The 19,679-nt window shown below is 42.3% G+C and overlaps 1 long non-coding RNA gene across 1 annotated transcript; it reads right to left on the reverse strand.

Moving 5' to 3' along the window:
- Positions 1-6,189: 6,189 nt before the first annotated feature.
- On the reverse strand, positions 6,190-16,446 carry LOC140203958 (uncharacterized). Its single transcript, XR_011887464.1, has 4 exons — positions 16,298-16,446; positions 8,917-9,031; positions 6,535-6,624; positions 6,190-6,314 (listed from the first exon to the last, which is right to left on the reverse strand). It is a non-coding gene; the product is annotated as an uncharacterized lncRNA (long non-coding RNA).
- Between the last annotated feature and the right edge of the window lie 3,233 nt (positions 16,447-19,679).

Genomic DNA, 19,679 nt, shown 5'->3' on the forward strand with positions numbered 1-19,679 from the left:
CTCAGGGGACACTGACATGGAATTGACTATCCGGACAAAGTGGTACGTGTCCTTGATGTAGCTGGAGTGTTTCTGCGATAGTGGGTTAAGGAAGGCATCAATGTATTCTGCTATCCTGTATGACTCACTGCTGCAGTCCGACACGATGGGCCAGCCGGGTGGTATTTCTCCCGGAACAGTCCATGAGTCTGGGTTCCTGTGTATTTTGGGGAGGATATGGAACTTTCTTGCTCGTGGCTGTATCCCTGTCAGGTACTCCACCTGCTTCTTCCCCAGGTATCTAGTCCTTTCTAGTTCTCGCAGAATGTTCCTAATTTCTGTGTGTGTTTCCCAGTATATGGGTTCCTTTAGTTTAGTGCAGTGTTCGGTGTTGTTTAATTCTCTGTGTGCCTCAAATAGATATTGCTGTTTGTCCATGATAACTATGCTGCTCCCTTTATCTGCTGGTTTGATAACAATATCCATATTTTCCTTCAGCTCTTTCAGGGCTGTTCTCTCCTTCCTAGTTAAATTGGCCTTATCCTGTACTTCTCCCTCCCTCTCCATTATCTCATCCAGTGTGCTCTCGAATTGTAGGACCGCTTCTGACCTGTACCTCCTCTTGGGGCTCCAGTCCGAGCGAGGGGTGAAATGGGTCTTTCTACCTTCTGCCTCCGCAACAAAGTGGACGAGTACCAATCTCCTATCGAACTTATCCATGTCCTCCTCAATCTGCTTCTTATGGAGTTTTGCAGTTGGTACAAAAGTGAGGCCCCTGTTCAGAACTTTTTGCTGGGTTTCTGTAGGGATGAACGTACGGGAGAGGTTCACGATGGTCTCTCCCAGTCGTGGACCCTGCCTCTCTCGGCTTTGTCTCCACTCTAGTTTAAAGACTGCATCCACCTCTTGACTATGGTCAGGGCTGTGTTCTCTGTCCAATCGATGTGGTCTCTGTCTACCTTAAACTGCCTCGCCAGGACTGCAGGGATATAATTCTTAGTTCTAATAACCTCATTTAGTTGGCCCAGGGTTGCTTGTTCTGCCTCTGTCAAACAGTGGCTAAAGTTCAGTTCTGGCACCCAGATACTGGCATTGGGAAATTTAATATGGGCCATTCTTAATAGTTGCTGAAGCTGTTTAGTCGCTGTTGCTGGTTGATGTGATCTGTTGTTTATTCCAAAGGAAAGGATAACCTTCTTAGTTTCCAGTTGTGGCTTTAACTTTGTCACGGAAAGCTGTCCAATTGAACATCCTTATTAGGGCATCTTTTGATCCTGGAAATGTTAGAGTCCCCTATAATTAGTATAGGTTTAAGGGGCCTTAGTTCCCAAGTTACATTTTTCTGTTTAGAGTGAGGATGCCTCCTTACTTGGCCCTCCTGGTTGTTGCAAATAGGGGTTACCTGTCGTCTTGTTTGTCCCACGTCCTCCGACTCTCGGGCTGTGTGGTTCCCTGGGGTGGAAGACTTGCTCGGTCCTCGTGTACTGGCTCCCCTTGTCTGTCTGCCCATCCGCACTGGTGTGGGGTGGGGTGCTGATTCCCTGGAGTCTTGGGTCGGGGAGGCCGTGGGGGTGGCGGGCTGGGGCTCCCCTGCTCCTAGGTTGGATTGCGTCTTCTCCGAGGGGCTCATGGCTGGGGAGGGGCTCACCTGGCGTCTTCTCTGCTCCTGTGACTGGGGCAGTGGGGCCGCATCGGCGTCAAGTTAGTTAACTAGCTCCAGCGCCCTCCCGTGGACGATACCGGAACTCCTACTGCAGGCGTCGGCGCCGAGAGGGCTGACCAGCTCCAGCGCCCTCCCGTGGACGATACCGGAACTCCCACTGCAGGCGTCGGCGCCGGGAGGGCTGACCAGCTCCAGCGCCCTCCTGTGGACGGTGCCGGAACTCCCACTACACGCGTCGTTCTCAGGACCTGTTGGCCTGAGACAGTCCCGCAGCGCAATTACCGGCCACAACTTCGTTTTACTCGGCGCCGACGGACGGGGTGCAGCGTGGGCGGTCTTTTTCCGGGGCTCGGGTGTGATACGAGTCCGGTCACGGCTGACCCAGAAGCCGTCCCTGAAGGTTCCCCTCTCCCCCTTGAAATGCGGTTTCCATTGTCCGTGAGACAACCTAATGCACTACTGAATGCTACATACTTTTCAAAGACTTGTGAACGTCAGAAGCAATATAGCAATGCAAAGGGCCTTAAGAATAAGTTGAGGGTGATATGAAGGATCTTCCAGCAATGGAACAGAAACAAAAAGAATAAAGCTAGATCAAGTCCTTTGAATAACCATATACTTAATTTCTTCAACAATTTTCCAAATTAAACAATGAATATTGTGGATAGCAAATTGATTTTGGAGTAGTATATACATAGAACTTTCTTATTTCCCTAATCAAAGACTGGCAGGACAGTCAAGGTAAGAAGGTATAACAATAATCTTACCTCTAGTTTTTTAATGAGTCTGGCCTCCTGTGCCTTCAATCTCTCCTTCTGATACTTTTCATGCACTTCCTTCAAATTGTCTACAATAGATCTCTTGTCAGATGCTGTCTCTGTTAGGGATGCAATCAAATCAAAGTTATAATAGGTAGTAGCTTCCAATTCAACCAATTATTTATCATTCAAAATATACACCTCAGCAGGGAGAAATCAACTAACAATTTTATTTAGTTTCTATTCATTTATCGCTACCTGAAGCTTAAGTTTCCAATTAAAATCCATCTGATTCAATGCAGTAATATCTGCCAGAATTAAATGGAAACTCTCACATACCATTTTGTTTTGTTTATCACACATGTACTGAGAGCCCCAGTCTTAGAACACATACCGACTAATACATGTAGGGTTCTTGGTAATGTTAACTGCTAAGGCTAATGAAATGGCGTCTCTGTAATGCTAACTGCTGATGTAATAGTTTCTCTGTAGCTGCAATATTTGGGTTTTAACTACACATTATGTTGAAATTCTATAAGACAGTAGTAAGACACATTATTCTATCTTGTTTGTCTGGGAACCGAGCTTTTGCAGTTTTTTGGTCGAGGCGAGTGAGGAGGTGGAACGAGTGCGGGAAGTGCTCGGTGATCACTGGACGGAGTCTACGGGAATTCGAGGGTCTGGAGGTTGGCAACGTTTCGGCGGAGGTCATTGAGGAGGAACACCGGAGGCGTGAGCTCCAACGATTTTTGTGCACAAACTGTTAACTTTAACAAGAGTGGCGTCTTTGTCTTTTATATTTGGTTTCTCTACTAACCACACAACAAAATAAGAGGTATAAAGTGTAATCATTTAATAGCTGGATAGAATTGGGGACCACGTGAAGTGATGGAGAGATTACAGACCAGATAATGTTCTAAGTGTCGGTTGCCAGAAAACCATTGGCAAGAACTCGAGGAAGAACACTTCCTACTTCTTTTTAAAATTAGGATAACATTATTTGTTACATTGCTAAAACAAGACAGGCTTCCGAATACCATTGCATCTCTATTGGTAGAGTAATCCTTCAATACCGTACCATGTGAATAGCCTGGATTGTGGGACTCCAGGTCGGTCTTACAAGAGATATAGTTAAGCCTGGAAAATTGTAGCTATGGAGGAAAGATTGGATAAGTTTGGGTTGTTTTCTAGTCTTGAGATGTATAAAATTGGGAGGATTAAATGGCAGAAATGAGAAGGACTTATTTCCCGAACGGGGAATAAAAAAAAAACTGAGGAGCATAGTAACTGCTGGTAGTATTAAAAGTATTTTCACTCAGAGGATTGTAGAGGGATCTGAAATACTTCCAAGGCATGAATTCCACGCATATTTAAAAAGTAGATGAATATCTAAAGAGCTGTGATCAACTGGGCTACAGAGCCTGAGGTAGGACGTGGAATTAGAATGGGTAGCTCTTTTCTCGACCATCCCAGATACAGTTTTTATGGTTCTATGAGCTTGGCTTAGAAAATAGGCAGGTAAGTTTTATTTTTCGAAACACAATTTAGTTGTTCAATTAATTTTTAAAAGTGTTTATACTTGTAAACTTTCAACTTAAAAAACTTTCTTTTATCAAGTTTTTTTGGAATGTGTCATCTCAGGTGTTTACAGAGAGAACATTTTGAGATGCAGATGTACCCTTTTTAACAATGCAACTCAATGACACATTAGATCCTTCACCCTTTCCAGCTCTTTGCAGATTCAGTCCTGAAAACAAAAAGCAGAAAACTAATTTTGAGCCTAAGAGCTTGGCAGATAAATATCATATTGTCTTCGGAATTTTGCAGTGACAAAGGATCGCAGATCGACATTGTAGACTGCTTTTCTTTTCACAAATTCTGCCTGATTCCGTGCACGTTACAGCAAGCTACTCACAACATTTCTGAGCCAAATCCCACAGTCTCAGAAGCACAGCAAATTTTACAGTTTATCATTAAACTGCAGAATAGAATGAATTATGTCACTGGATGGAACAGTCAGCTATTGAAAGAAAACCTGCTAGAAATTTAGGTAAACTTTTTGAAAACAGAAATCAAAATATCACAGATGCTGGAAATGTAAAGAGAATGACAAAATATTCAGCAGGTGAAGCAGTGTCTAAAAAGAGAGAAACAGAATTGCTGAAATAATATTTCAAAAGTCACTGTCATTGTTTCATGCTCCACCTCCTCAGGAGAAAATACTGTACTACTCTTTAAAGAAGTCTGCTAAATAAATGAACAACAGTCACGTGCAACCTAATTTAAAAATAAGTACTTTCAATAGGGGAGAGGCCATCCCATTATGTTTAACTTATAAAACAGTGATACTACCAATATTCTGAGAAGTCCTTTTCCAACTAAGGCTGTATTGCCCAGTGACATTACCTTTGTAGAGAAAGTGGTTTAGCCTTGGGCTTCTCAGCAGCAATGGAGGAAGGGGTTTTGATTCGTGTTTTGGTGGAACTGGACACTTTGCTTAGTTTTGCTGGAGTCCTTTTAATCGATTCATCACAGGACTGGTAATACAAGAGAAAGAAAACGGTGAAATGTTCAAAGGTTCATTTTATTGTCAAAGTATGCACGTACAACTCTGATATTTGTCTTCTCCAGATAGTCGAGAAATACAGAAAGACCATGAGAGTTGATGAAAGACACCAACTCTCCCCCACCATCAGTATGAAAAAGAAAAGAAACAATAACAATCCCTGACTCCCTGACTCACAGAGAAAAACAGCGACAATAACAATCTGCAATCCCCTGACTCACAGAGAAAAACAGCGACAATAACAATCCCTGACCTGCTCACTTGCAGAAAAAGCAGAGACAATGGCATTAAATCCACACTGCTCCCCCACAGGAAAAAAAATTACAATAACAATCCCCGACCCCCTCACCTGCAAAACAGACCAGTGACAGTAACATCAAAACCCCCAACCCCCACCTTACACACAAAATATTTACAGCTCACCCACCCACCAACCAGCCACAATTAACAAAACACCAAAAACCTGAAGGAAACCAATATGAAGTACAGTCCAAAATTCACATATGTCTCAGAATATTGGAAACAGCTTTCCATCGGCATACGAAGGCAGTGGCTGCAAACTCAACAAATCAGCAAAAGGATTTTCAACTTAATAAATCCAATTTTAGTTGGTCAATTAATCAAGGCTGACAACTGAAAATATTCAGAGGATGGCAAATCAATTTGGCTAAATGCTGTAAAAAATAAATTGTAAAGACTGCAACAATCCAGATTTCTCCAAACTTTCAGAAAGCGTTGCCTCCTGCTGCTTTAACATAGCAGATACAAAGCAGGAGAATAGCAGCAATTGAGGAGAGACAACCGAACACACTATTGAATGCTGCATACATTTCAAAGACCTTTGGAAGTCAGAAGCAATATAGCAATGAGTTGAGGGTGATATAAAGGATTTTCCAACAATGAAACAGAAACAAGAAGAATAAAGGTAGATCAAGTCCTTTGAATAATCATATACTTAATTTCCTCAAACACCAGGAAATCTGCACATGCTGGAATTTCAAGCAACACACATAAACGTTCACCAGCAAACTTTATATGTTACTTAATTTCCTCAACAATTTTCCAAGTTAAACAATGAATATTGTGGAGAGCAAATTGATTTTGGAGTAGTATATACATACAACTTTCTTATTGCCCTCATCAAAGACTGGCAGGGCAGTCAAGGTAAGAAGGTACGACAATAATCTTACCCTTAGCTCTTTAATGAGACTGGCCTCCTCTGCCTTCAATCTCTCCTTCCGAAGCTTCTGCTCTTTCTTCAATTTGTTTACAACAGATTTATGTTTCCTCAGATCATCTTTCAGTGCATGAATCCTGCCCTCAATATCACTCTGCTCAGATACTTTCTCTGTTAGGGATGCAATCAAATCAATGTTATAATAGGTAGTAGCTTCCAATTCAACCAATTATTTATCACTCAAAATACATATCTCAGCAGGGTGAAATCAACTAACAATTTTACTTAGTTTCTATTCATTTATTGCTAATTGAAGCTTAAATTTCCAATTAAAATCCACCTGCTTCAATGCAGTAATAGCTGCAAGAATTAAATGGAAACTCTCACATACCATTTTGTTTTGTTTATCACACATGTCCTGAGATCCCCAGTGGCAGGAAATGCATTTTGATTTTGACATTGTCCTCCTGGTACCATTCTCCTGTAAATATAATCAAAAGCTGTCACTGTACAGTGCAATCAGATCCATAACTCACTAAATGCACTCTTAAAGCTCAGAGTACTACTAACACACAGCTGAGCAAAGCAATAGACTCTTAAATGTCTTCTTAATTGGCCCAGTAAGCCGACAGATGAAGGGCAAACAGGGAAGGAAAGAAATACTGATATCCCCCAAAATACCAATTACGCACATAAAGCCCCAACCTCGTCGGACACTGACCGGCCAGAGTCACGGCCTCGTTGGAGACGTGGCTCACACTCTCAACAGCAAATACAGTTGTGGACTCATTGAGATCATAAGCAGGGAAACATCAGGAAACAATTTAAATATAAAATCAGATTTAAAAAAAATGGAAGCTAATGGTGAGCATTGCATCAATAGGCAGAGAAACACTTGCTGCAAAATAGATTACATGCAACATTTCACTAACCAAAGCTAGAACTCACTGACCACTGCTTTTAAACCTTTTCCTTTGTGTGGTACAAATCTTGCCAGTGTAGTTTTCACGTTGATTTCCAGAGTTCAATTTGATTTGGGCTATTTAATCCCACACCCTGTCAAATACAGCCTCATTAAAGGCAGTCACTCAAATCACCTGTAAATACTGCACTAACTCTGACCATGGAAAGTCAAAATGGGCATGGGGGAACAGATTACTGAAGAGCAAATGCCCCTTAAGAGCACTGTTGGTGACACCTCCCATTACTTTTATGATTGGACAGTAATTAGCCAGATCGGATATACTCTGTTTTTGGTGGATAGAATGTAACTAGGGACATGTAGTTGCCACTGACAGACCTGTACTGGATACGCTTGGCATGCTAGGCATTTAGTTCTGAAGTGCAACTTTAAGCACGGCACATCGGAGGTTACCCATTTTCATTATTATTGCTGCTCCTGCTACTTGCTCATTCTTTGATTTGGCTGAAAACTACCATTATAACAGTGAGGACTTTGGGAGGAAGCACAGATGCATCATTCACTCAGTTCTTCCAGTTGAATATAGTTTCACAAAGTTCATTCCAGGCTCTGGTTTAATTGAAGGTGGGGATCTTTACTGGAAAAGTGTCCTCATGTTAGCTAACCTATCACCATCACGACTGTGTGAACCAGGGTGGCAGAACTTTGATCAGATCCATTGGTTGGGGAACTGCTGAACTCTTCATTGAAGATGAGAAAATCTGCAGATGTAGGAAATCCAAAGTAATACCCAGAAAATGCTGAAGGAACTCAGCAGGCCAAGCAACAGCTACGGAAAAGAGTTAACAGTCGTGGAACAGTCCATGTTTCGAACCTAAACAGGCATCACTCCACAACTCTTCCTACGCTACAAAGATAACTGCATTGGTCCTGCTTCCAGCACCCATGCTGAGCTCATCAATTTCCTCAACTTTCTCCAATTTCCACACTGCCCTCAACTGGCCCATTTCTGACACCTCTCTCCCCTTTCTCGATCTCTGTCTCCATCTTTGGAGACAGTTTATCTACTGATACTCTTTACAAACCAACTAACTCTCACAGCTCTCTGGAAAAGTCATCTTCCCACCCTATCACTTGCAAAATTGCCATTCTCTAGCCTCAGTCCTCCATCTCCACTGCATCTGCTCCCAGAATGAAGCTTTTCATTCCAGAACAACTGAGATATCCTCCTTCTTCAAAAAAAAGGGTTTCCTTTCCTCCACTATCAACACAGCCCTCAACCACATTGCACAAATCACCCTCAACCCTTCCACCTGCTGCCACACGAGGGATAGGGTTTCTCTTGTCCTCACCTATCACCACACAAGCCTCTGCATCCCGCACGTAACTCTCTGCAACTTCTGCTATCTCCAAAGGGAGCCCACCACCAAGCACATCTTTCCGTAGGAATCACTCCCTACACGACTCCCTTGTCCACTCATCCCTCCCCACTGATCTCCCTCCTGGCGCTTATCCTTGCAAGCGGAACAAGGGCCACACCTGCCCCTACACCTCCTTCCTCACTACCATTCAGGGCCTCAAACAGCCCTTCCATGCCAGGAGACACTTCACCCGTGAGTCTGTTGGGATCACCTATTGTATCTGGTGCAAAATGCCAGGTTGTACAGCTGGATCAAAGGCTCGTCTCCACTAGGAAAGTTACAGGCACAGATTGCAGTGTCATTGCCCAGAACAAGAGTCTATTAGTAAAGTAATTGATAGTTGTTTCTGCTGCCAGAAAGTTGTCACGGTGCTTCACCAACAACATCTTAAACCGGATGGAAAAGACAAGAACGAGAATTCCCAACCAACCTTTAACTTTGTTGGCCCCAGCTGCTCGCACTTCAGCCTCCCAATCTTTCAACAGGTTTTGGAAAGCAGGAACCAGATCATTTTCCGCAATTTCAGGACCCACGGTTTTCTGAAGCTTTAAAGGCAAGAGAAAGTAAATGAGTAACAAAGATAGAGCGGGTTTCAATAGCAGCAATCTGTGCATTAACACGTGAACAGAGGAATCACAAAGACAACACCATCTTTCTTTTCCACACTCGTCTCGCTGCTGCCATCAGGTAGAAGGTGCAGGAGCCTCAGGACCCTCACCACCAGGTTCAAGAACAGTTACTACCTCTCAATCATCAGGTAGAAGGTGCAGGAGCCTCAGGACCCACACCTCCAGGCTCGAGAACAGCTATTACCCCTCAACCATCAGGTAGAAGCTGCAGGAGCCTCAGGACCCACACCACCAGGTTCAAGAACAGTTACTAACCCTCAACCATCAGGTTCTTGAACAACAGGGGATAAGTACACTCATTCGATTGAGATGTTCCCACAACCAATGATCTTACTTTAATTACTCTTTATCTTGTTATTTCATACTCTTGTTATTTATTGCTATTTATTTATATTTGCATTTGTACTTTATCTTTTATTGATCCTGTTCAGTTACTATTCTATAGAAATTGCTGAGTATGCCCACAGGAAAATGAATCTCAGGGTTGTGTGTGGTAACCTCACTGTTACGAAAGACCTAGATTAGTACCCTGTTTTCGCTTTCAGAAGGCGTTTTCACTGTTACGAAAAAAAAATCAGCGGGCGATAAAAGGCAGCAGTCAATAAAAGGCAGCACACGATCTGAGTAGCTGCTCTCCCCCGGATTCGGAATGGCATTGCTTAAACACGAGCCTATGAGCAGCCATTTGCAAGATGAGTTCTAAGGTATCGGAAAAGCCTGAAAGAGCTCGTAAAGGTGTTACACTTAGTGTAAAACTAGACATAATTAAGCGTTTCGATGGTGGTGAACGAAGTAAGAACAACGTGAGTTTGGCTTGTGGAAGCTGACGGACATGATGTTGAAGAGGTTTTGGCATCCCATGACCAAGAACTGACAGATGAAGACCTGATGCAATTGGAAGAGAAAAGGATAACAATGGAAACCGAATGAGTAATGATAAAGTACGACTTTAATTTTGAAAGGGTACGTCGGTTTAGGAGATATTTGCAGGATGGTTTGAGTCCTTACAAAGAACTGTGTGATAGAAAAGTGCGCAGGGCTCAGCAGTCAAGCAAGCCTTCCACATCAGCCACAGCAGACGACGAACCTCGACCTTCGACACCGAGGCGGGCAGAGGTAGAAGATGAGCTGCCCGCTCTAATGGAAACAGACGATGATGAGATGACACCCCAGTGTCCCACCACCCCAACCCCCAGGCCACGGACAGATATCGATTTGTGGAGAATGCAACGGTAGCCGGGAGGCACACAGCACATCTTTAAGAAAGAAGCCGAAATAAACAAGCTAATTAATTAGGTGCCAGCAACACGTAATTGCCGGCCCAGATCAGAGATGACGCAATCGGAAATCGGCACTGATCTGGGCCAACAGTTACATGTCGGGCGGCACCTAATTAATTAGCTTGTTTATTTCGGCTTTTTTCTTAAAGATGTGCTGTGTGCCTCCCGGCTACTGCTGCATTCCTGCCTGCTTCGCAGCAATGTATCGCTCTGCAGATTGGAGGGTGGGGGCCACTGCACCATCCAAACTCTGACTCAACCTAACACACCATCATCAGTGTGCTCGGCGCTGCCTTCCCGATTCTGGTAAGTAATACTACACTGTACATATATTATTTCTCCTTTGTATCGGCTGTGTATTTTTATGCGTTATTTGGTATGATTTGGCAGCTTCATAGCTTAAAGGTTAGTGGAGAGAGTGTTTTTGCCAACAGCACTTGCGTGAGATTTCCTGCCGATGGCGCTTGCGTGAGATTTTTGCTACGGAGAACACTGCCGGCAATGATTGTGGAAAGGTATTTCTACTTTATATAGGCTGTGTGTTTATCATATCATTCCTGTTTTTACTATATGTTACTGTTATTTTAGGTTTTATGTGTTATTTGGCATAATTTGGTGGCTATTTTTGGGTTAGCAAACGCTCACAAAATTTTCCCAAATAAATAAATGGTAATTGTTTCTTCGCTTTACTACATTTCGGCTTACGAACCGTTTCATAGGAACGCTCTACCTTCGAATGGCGGGGGAAACCTGTATGTACTCTGAAAATAGCAACTTCAAAATTGAAAATCTGAACTGTACTTTAGCTACGGACTTCACTGCAAGATTAGTTTATATGTGGTCTTGAGCATAGAAAGTGCCTTTTGTTATGGTTTGTCATTAGCAATGATAGCAGAACATTATAAATACAATAAACTCCGTACCAGTATAATGCAATTGTTTTCCAATAATGGGTTGGTGCCAATTTCACAAGTGCTCTGGCAACCCTTATCTTGTTCTGGCATATTCCCCCTTCCTTTCCAGTCCTGATGAAAGGTCTTGGCCCAAAATGTGACTGTTTATTCACTTCAATAGATGCTGTCTGACCTGCTGAGTTCCTCCTGCATTTTGTGTGAACCCTTTCCCATGAACTTTCCTTCAACTATCACTTTCTAGAATATTCCCCTTCTCCTCTTCCCACCCCCCACCGACGTTCTTGTTCTGGCATCTTCCCCCTTCCTTTCCAGTCCTGATGAAGGGTCTCGGCCCAAAACGTCGACTGTTTATTCACTTCCTTAGATGCAGCCTGACCTGCTGAGTTCCTGCAGCATTTTTGTGTGTGTTACCTTACATAGAGCTTATTTTTGAACACGGGTTAGTTATCTTATAAAGACAAACAATATAAAGTCTTTGCCTGTTCCAAGGGTAACAATCCTAAGCTGACAAAATGGCTGTGTTTTCTGTGTCCTTTTGAACACCGGTCCATCTGTAATTTGCTTTAATTTTCGATTAGGTTTACAGTTTTGAATTATGTAATTTTATCATGGGTGGCGGGGTGGAAATACATCTCTACCAAGAGAGGTGTAAGGCGTTCCTTCCCTCCGCTAGCCTGCAGGTCACCCTTGGGCAAGGTGTAGCACCTGCTTAGCCAACCCCACCCCCCCACCTGCAATCAGGGTCACGTGAAGCCATGGGGTAAGAGGAAAGAAACCCAGAGAAATGTTGCCGTTGTGTTCAGATGTTTATCAATGATTGGATACCTCATGCTCTGGTAAAGAAATAAATGAGAGGGGAGAAAAAGGGAATGGTTAGATAAATGATGTCCATTTAGAAGTAGTATTCTTTAGTGTTACCCAGGTAAAACATAGTCACAGTCATAGTCATACTTAATTGATCCCAGGGGAAATTGGTTTTCATTACAGTTGCACCATAAATAATAAATAGTAATAGAACCATAAATAGTTAAATAGTAATATGTAAATTATGCCAGTAAATTATGAAATAAGTCCAGGACAAGCCTACTGGTTCAGGGTGTCTGACCCAAAGGAGGAGTTGTAAAGTTTGATGGCCACAGGCAGGAATGACTTCCTATGATGTTCTGTGCTGCATCTTGGTGGAATGAGTTTCTGGCTGAATGTACTCCTGTGCCCACCCAGTACATTATGTAGTGGATGGCAGACATTGACCAAGATGGCATGCAACTTAGACAGCATCCTCTTTTCAGACACCACCGTGAGAGAGTCCAGTTCCATCCCCACAACACCACTGGCCTTACGAATGAGTTTGTTGATTCTGTTGGTGTCTACAGCTGTAATGATCTATCCTTGATAATATATCCACAGATAAACCAGCTGCTTCAGTACAGATTTTACACTCATAGAGAACAGAAAGATTTAATCTCAATGCCTTGGGGTGGGACCGGAATTTTCTGGCCTTAAGAGACGGAATTTTAAATTTTTAAAGAAAGGCAAAGTTGAGAAAATATTGTCGTTGATGGCTCTGAATTCGAAAGTATGGTACACAGACAACAACGTGGGCAATTGTAATCAGCTAGTTTCTCAGGTCAAAAAAACAACTAAATAATGTTATTTAATCATTAAACAATGTTTCTTGATTGTTAAATAATATTAACCTGATTGTTATTGTTTGCAATTAACCTGTGTAGGCAATGTGCCTTACCTTGAAGATTTGGATTACACTGCGGTGAGAAAAGCACGTTGATTTCAGTAGATCCGAGTGTTTTCCCAGGCTGGGAAAGTCTAAGACTAAAGGGCATAGATTTAATTGGAGACACAGAACGCAACAAGCTGTTCCGGCCCTTCAAACTGCACCGCCAGTAAGCCACCAACTTGTGCAACAATCTACAATGACCCTTTAACATACTAACCGGAATGCTTTTGGACTGTGTGAGGAAACCGGAGCACCAGGAGGAAGCCTGAGGCAACAAGTTTTATACTGAGAACAAAGGCCATCTGGTTCAAAAACTATAAACACACAGGAGATTCTGCAGATGCTGGAAACTTAGCACAAAATACTGGAGGAACTCAGCAGGCCAGGCAGCATCTATGGAAATGAAATAAACAGTCGATCTTTCGGGCCGAGACTGCTCTTAAGGGCTATAAATCTGCCGATGACACAACTATTGTTGGCAGAATTTCAGATGGTGACAAGGAGCCGAAGAGGAGTGAGATAGATCAGCTGGTTGAGTGGAGTGGCAACAATCTGGCACTTGTCAGTCAGACCAAGGAACTGATTGTGGACCACAGGAAGGTGAAGTTGAATCACCACCTCCCTACACCATACCTGGTCTGTGTGAAGTCAGCAGTGGGAAGGAACCAGCAAGGTCCAGTCCATCAAAAGCTTTAAGCAGCATTTAATTAATGCACTACATCACAAAATTTACCACAATGACAGTAAAACCAAGGAACTGATTGCGGACGTCAGGAAAGGGAAGTCAAGGGAACATACATCAGTCCCAATCAAGGGGACTGTGGAAAGGGTGAGTAGTTTCAAGTTCCTGAGTGTCAAAGTCTCTGAGGATCGTCCTGGGCCCAACATATCAATGCAATTACAAAAAAAAACGCACAGAAGTGGCTACATTTCATTCAGAGTTTGAGGAGAATTGGCAGGTCATCAAAGACACTCTCAAATTTCTAGAGGTGTACCACGGAGAATGTTCTAACTGGTTGCATTGCTGTCTGGTATGGAGGGAACACGACACAGGATCAGAAAAGGCTGCAAGTCGTTATAAAATCAGCCAGTTCCATCACAGGCATTAGCCTGTCTGGCATCCAGACGCTTTCAAAAGGCAATGCATCAAAAAGGGGGCATCTATTAAGGGCCCCATCACCCAAGATATGCCCTCTTCTCTTTGCTACCATCAAGGTGGGGGTACAGGTGGCACACTCAATATTTCAGGAACAGCTTCTTCCCCTCTGCCATCAGATTTCCGAATGCACAATCAACCCATGGACACTACCTCAGTAATTTTTAAATATCTACACATTTAATATATATAGTAATATTTTAAAATTATATACTGCTTTGTACTGCTGGCATAAAACAACCAAATTTCACAACGTATGCCAGTGATATTAAACCTGATACTGGGATGAGGTGAAAGTAAGGAAATAGCACCCTTCGTGGAGGAGATAGATGAAAGAGTTGGAGAGTTTGCAGAAGATCTCAATGAGAGGCTGTTGGAGATTCAGAAAAGGAAGCGAAGTGTCAGAATAAATTTGTAAATCCAGGTAACTCTGCGGCAAGATAAAAGTTGGTGACAAAGGTGATGAAAATGTTGGGCTCCACACGAGAGTATGAAGCAGCCCTGATATTATTGATGCCAGGGAGAGGAAGGCGAAGGTGTGTACAGGGATATGTTTGGACAACCAAAAGATAGCTGCAGTGAAAGCCCATGTGACTGTATCCTTTTAGTCCCATTACTCCTCAGGCTTTTTTGAAAATTTGTTTAAGCTTACTACTGGCTTTTCGACCTTTCGGCTCATTTTTAAACAGAACTGAAGTTCCTCTTAACTTCCTCCAGTCAAAAGTAAAAAATATCAGTGTCATCAACCTGTGCACGTGCTGAATCCCCAGATCCCTGGCACTAGGCCAACAAGTTTGTTCTAAACCCTTGTCACAGGATTATCCTTCAGATACACTGAAAAAGATCTGAGCTCAATTCAGACCAACTTTGTTCTATTTCACATCCATGTTTAAAAACAAGATAATTAAATGAATCTGGAAAAAAAAATCTCAGCACCTTTTGGCATGTCAGTCAAATAGCTTTTATATTAAAAATACACAGGTGCTTGACTTAATGATTTTTTTAAAACTATATTAGAGGAACTAAAACAACAGGAATTCTGCAGATGCTGGAAATCAAAGCAACACACATCAAAGTTGCTGGTGAACGCAGCAGGCCAGGCAGCATCTCTAGGAGGAGATGCAGTCGACGTTTCAGGCCGAAACCTTTAGTCAGGGCTAACTGAAGGAAGAGTGAGTAAGGGATTTGAAAGTTGGAGGGGGAGGGGGAGATCCAAAATGATAGGAGAAGACAAGAGCGGGAGGGATGGAGCCAAGAACTGGACAGGTGATAGGCAAAAGGGATATGAGAGGATCATGGGACAGGAGGTCCGGGAAGAAAGACAAGGGGGGGGGGGACCCAGAGGATGGGCAAGGGGTATATTCAGAGGGACAGAGGAAGAAAAAGGAGAGTGAGAGAAAGAATGTATGTATAAAAATAAGTAACAGATGGGGTACGAGGGGGAGGTGGGGCATTAGCGGAAGTTAGAGAAGTCGATGTTCACGCCATCAGGTTGGAGGCTACTCAGACGGAATATAAGGTGTTGTTCCTCCAACCTGAGTGTGGCTTCATCTTTACAGTAGAGGAGGCCATGGATAGACATGTCAGAATGGGAATGGGATGTGGAATTAAAATGTGTGGCCACCCTCTGAATATACCCCTTGCCCATCCTCTGGGACCCCGCCCCCCCGCTGGCTTGTCTTTCTTCCCGGACCTCCTGTCCCATGATCCTCTCGTATTACCTTTCGTCTAACACCTGTCCAGCTCTTGGCTCCATCCCTTCCCCCTCCTGTCTTCTCCTATCATTTTGGATCTCCCACTCCCCCTCTAAATTTCAAATCCCTTACTCACTCTTCCTTCAGCTAGTCCTGACGAAGGGTCTTGGCCTGAAACGCCGACTGCACCTCTTCCTAGAGATGCTGCCTGGCCTGCTGCGTTCACCAGCAACTTTGATGTGTGTTGCTGTTATTAGAGGAACTAATTGTGTTTTCATGGCTTTTGACAGAATCAGAAGGGATTCGAGCTGGAACAGAAAACCTAAAGACTAGTTTTAAAACATAAATGCACCATATCATCATACCAAAGAGATGCACTTTGTGCTGTAGCAATAACACGTACTTCAGAAAATTTGTCTGCCACCATATAGCAAACACGCCAGGATTTACAATCCACTGCCTGCCGGAGGGTCGGCATCACCAACGCTTCCAGGTCTTCCTGGGGCAGCAGCTGGGCTGTGCTCACACAACCCTCAACTGCCAACAGCCTCACCGAATCCTGTGAAAAAGATGTTCAAACCGGGTTTGAGCTGGTTCTTCATTAAAAAACAAAATTAATTTACTGAAGTTAACATTAGGAAGAACTAATCTCATCAAAAAAATCATAAAAATAAATACTGACAATATAACAATTGTTTCCCAGATGATATCCATTCAGATCACCTAGAAAGTAGCAACAGGTTTCATTACTTTGCAATGTGTGCTGGAATCTTCCCAGGATACAAGTACTGGAATGGAGATACTGAACTTGTAAGTTATAACTGCTGAAAAGGCATGTTTAATTGGGGCCCATGCAACTGTCCGAGGCTACACCTTTAGTTTGGAGAAAGTGGGAGAAACCTAAGTCAAACTTGAGAGTAAGAACTAGTTCTACCAGGTGAGGAAAGATGGTGATGAAGGGGAACTGATAAGGTCTGTTGTCTAGAAAGAAGCAGAACTTTAAGGACTTCCTGGAAGGGGATGAAAACGTATAAACACTAAATCCACAGTGAAAATAAAGTGATCTGGGCCAGGCAACTGTAAGTGATTGAAGTGATGGAGAGATGACAGACCAGATAATGTTCTAAGTGTCGGTTGCCAGAAAAACATTGGCAAGAACTCGAGGAAGAATACTTCCTACTTCTTTTTAAAATTAGGACAACATTATTTGTTACATTGATAAAACCAGACAGGCTTCCGAATACCATTGCATCTCTATTGGTAGAGTAATCCTTCAATACCGAACCATGTGAATAGCCTGGATTGTGGGACTCCAGGTCGGTCTTACAAGAGATATTGTTAAGCCTGGAAAACTGTAGCTATGGAGGAAAGATTAGATAAGTTTGGGTTGTTTTCTAGTCTTGAGATGTATACAGTTGGGAGGATTAAATGGCAGAAATGAGAAGGACTTATTTCCTGAACGGGGGATTAAAAAAAAACTGAAGTCCATAGTAACTGCTGGTAGTATTAAAAGTATTTTCACTCAGAGGATGGTAGAGGGATCTGAAATACTTCCAAGGTATAAATTCCCCTCATATTTAAAAAGTAAATGAATATCTGAAGAGCTGCGATCAACTGGGCTACAGAGCCTGAGGTAGGACGTGGAATTAGAATGGGTAGGTCTTTTCTCGACCATCACAGATATAGTTCCCATCATATTTATTCTTATGGTTCTATGAGCTTTGCTTAGGAAATAGGCAGGTAAGTTTTATTTTTTATTTTTAGAAACACAATTTAGTTGTTCAACTAATTTTTAAAAGTATTTATACTTCTAAACTTTCAACTTAAAAGACTTCCTTTTATCAATTTTTTTGGAATGTGTCATCTCAGGTGTTTACAGAGAGAACATTTTGAGATGCAGATGTACCCTTTTTAACAATGCAACTCAATGACACATTAGATCCTTCACCCTTTCCAGCTCTTTGCAGATTCAGTCCTGAAAACAAAAAGCAGAAAACTAATTTTGAGCTTAAGAGCTTGGCAGATAAATATCATATTGTCTTTGGAATTTTGCAGAGCAGAGGATCGCAGATCGACATTGTAGACTGCTTTTCTTTTCACAAATTCTGCCTGATTCCGTGCACGTTACAGTAAGCTACTCACAACATTTCTGAGGCAAATCCCAGAGTCTCAACAGCACAGCAAATTTTACAGATTATCATTAAACTGCAGAATTGAATGAATTATGTCACTGGATGGAACAATCAGCTATTGAAAGAAAACCTGCTAGAAATTTAGGTAAACTTTTTGAAAACAGAAATCAAAATATCACAGATGCTGGAAATGTAAAGAGAATGACAGAAATATTCAGCAGGTGAAGCAGTGTCTAAAGAGAGAGAAACAGAATTGCTGAAATAATATTTCAAAAGTCACTGTCATTGTTTCATGCTCCACCTCCTCAGTAGAAAGTACTGTACTACTCTTTAAAGAAGTCTGCTAAATAAATGAACAACAGTCACGTGCAACCTAATTTTAAAAAAAGTACTTTCAATAGGGGAGAAGGCATCCCATTATGTTTAACTTATAAAACAGTGATACTACCAATATTCTGAGAAGTCTTTTTCCAACTAAGGCTGTATTGCCCAGTGACATTACCTTTGTAGAGAAAGTGGTTCAGCCTTGGGCTTCTCAGCAGCAATGGAGGAAGGGGTTTTGATTTGTGGTTTGGTGGAACTGGACACTTTGCTTAGTTTTGCTTGAGTCCTTTTAATCGATTCATCACAGGACTGGTAATACAAGAGAAAGAAAACGGTGAAATGTTCAAAGGTTCATTTTATTGTCAAAGTATGCACGTACAACTCTGATACTTGTCTTCTCCAGATAGTCCTGAAATACAGAAAGACCATGAGAGTTGATGAAAGAAAAGACACCAACTCTCCCCCACCATCAGTACGAAAAAGATAAGAAACAGTAACAATCCCCGACTCCCTGACTCACATAAAAAAAACAGCAACAATAACAATCTGCAATCCCCTGACTCACAGAGAAAAACAGCGACAATAACAATCCCTGACCTGCTCACTTGCAGAAAAATCGGGGACAATAGCATTAAATCCACACTGCTCCCCCACAGGAAAAAAAATTACAATAACAATCCCCGACCCCCTCACCTGCAAAACAGACCAGTGACAGTAACATCAAAACCCCCAACCCCACCTTACACACAAAATATTTACAGCTCACCCACCCACCAACCAGCCACAATTAAGAAAACACCAAAAACCTGAAGGAAACCAATATGAAGTACAGTCCAAAATTCACATATGTCTCAGAATATTGGAAACAGTTTCCATCGGCATACGAAGGCAGTGTCTGCAAACTCAACAAATCAGCAAAAGCATTTTCAACTTAATAAATCCAATTTTAGTTGGTAAATTAATCAAGGCTGACAACTAAAAATATTCAGAGGATGGCAAATCAATTTGGCTAAATGCTGTAAAAAATAAATTGTAAAGACTGCAACAATCCAGATTTCTCCAAACTTTCAGAAAGCGTTGCCTCCTTCTGCTTTAACATAGCAGATACAAAGCAGGAGAATAGCAGCGATTGGGGAGAGACAACCGAACGCACTATTGAATGCTGCATACTTTTCAAAGACTTTCGAAAGTCAGAAGCAATATAGCAATGCAAAGAGCCTTAAGAATGAGTTGAGGGTGATATAAAGGATTTTCCAGCAATGGACCAGAAACAAAAAGAATAAAGGCAGATCAAGTCCTTTGAATAATCATATACTTAATTTCCTCAAA

This window comes from Mobula birostris, chromosome 10, assembly GCF_030028105.1.
Source record: "Mobula birostris isolate sMobBir1 chromosome 10, sMobBir1.hap1, whole genome shotgun sequence".
Classification (NCBI taxonomy): Eukaryota; Metazoa; Chordata; class Chondrichthyes; order Myliobatiformes; family Myliobatidae; genus Mobula; species Mobula birostris.